The following is a 1730-nucleotide window of genomic DNA, read 5'->3' on the forward strand; positions in this document are numbered from 1 at the left end:
CAGCTCGCGCTGTACACATTTGCTATGAGAGGCATTATCTCATTAGGGAAATATTGGACAATCAAATTAATGACTGCCCATGCTTCAGGATGTCTTTTTACACTATATAAAGGTGAAAATTTACATTGGAAACGTTTAGTTTAGCTGTTATAAAAGTTTGTTTTTTTAGTGCTGTAAATGCATTTTCAGCTCGCGCTGTACACATTTGCTATGTGAGGCATTATCTCATAAGGGAAATACTGGACAATCAAATTAATGACTTCCCAGGCTTCAGGATGCCTTTTTACACTATATAAATGTGGAAATTTACATTGGAAACGTTTGGTTTAGCTGTAAATGAAGTTTCGTTTTTTTAGTGCTGCAAATTCATTGTCTGCTGGCGCTGTACACTTTTTCTAAGTGTTGCAATATCTCATGTAGGAAATACTGGACAATCAAATTAATGACTTTCCAGGCTTCAGGATGCCTTTCTACACTATATAAAGGTGGAAATTTACATTGGAAACGTTTGGTTTAGCTGTTATAAAAGTTTGGTTTTTTAGTGCTGTAAATGCATTTTCAGCTCGCGCTGTACACATTTGCTATGAGAGGCATTATCTCATAAGGGAAATATTGGACAATCAAATTAATGACTGCCCAGGCTTCAGGATGTTTTTTTACACTATATAAAGGTGGAAATTTACATTGGAAACGTTTGGTTTAGCTGTTATAAAAGTTTGGTTTTTTAGTGCTGTAAATGCATTTTCAGCTCGCGCTGTACACATTTTTCTATGAGAGGCATTATCTCATAAGGGAAATATTGGACAATCAAATTAATGACTGCCCAGGCTTCAGGATGTCTTTTTACACTATATAAAGGTGGAAATTTACATTGGAAACGTTTAGTTTAGCTGTTATAAAAGTTTGTTTTTTTAGTGCTGTAAATGCATTTTCAGCTCGCGCTGTACACATTTGCTATGTGAGGCATTATCTCATAAGGGAAATACTGGACAATCAAATTAATGACTTCCCAGGCTTCAGGATGCCTTTTTACACTATATAAATGTGGAAATTTACATTGGAAACGTTTGGTTTAGCTGTTATAAAAGTTTGTTTTTTTCGTGCTGTAAATGCATTTTCAGCACTAAAAAACCATACTTTTATAACAGCTAAACCAAACGTTTCCAATGTAAATTTCCACCTTTATATAGTGTAAAAAGACATCCTGAAGCCTGGGCAGTCATTAATTTGATTGTCCAATATTTCCCTTATGAGATAATGCCTCTCATAGCAAATGTGTACAGCGCGAGCTGAAAATGCATTTACAGCACTAAAAAACCAAACTTTTATAACAGCTAAACCAAACGTTTCCAATGTAAATTTCCACCTTTATATAGTGTAAAAAGGCATCCTGAAGCCTGGAAAGTCATTAATTTGATTGTCCAGTATTTCCTTCATGAGATATTGCAACACTTAGAAAAAGTGTACAGCGCCAGCAGACAATGAATTTTCAGCACTAAAAAACGAAACTTCATTAACAGCTAAACCAAACGTTTCCAATGTAAATTTCCACATTTATAGAGTGTAAAAAGGCATCCTGAAGCCTGGGAAGTCATTAATTTGATTGTCCAGTATTTCCCTTATGAGATAATGCCTCACATAGCAAATGTGTACAGTGCGAGCTGAAAATGCATTTTCAGCACTAAAAAACCAAACTTTTATAACAGCTAAACCAAACGTTTCCAATGTAA

The sequence above is a fragment of the Idiotropiscis lumnitzeri genome, unplaced genomic scaffold, assembly GCF_059441095.1.
Source record: "Idiotropiscis lumnitzeri isolate Australia: NSW breed Sydney's pygmy pipehorse unplaced genomic scaffold, RoL_Ilum_1.0 HiC_scaffold_41, whole genome shotgun sequence".
Lineage (NCBI taxonomy): Eukaryota > Metazoa > Chordata > Actinopteri > Syngnathiformes > Syngnathidae > Idiotropiscis > Idiotropiscis lumnitzeri.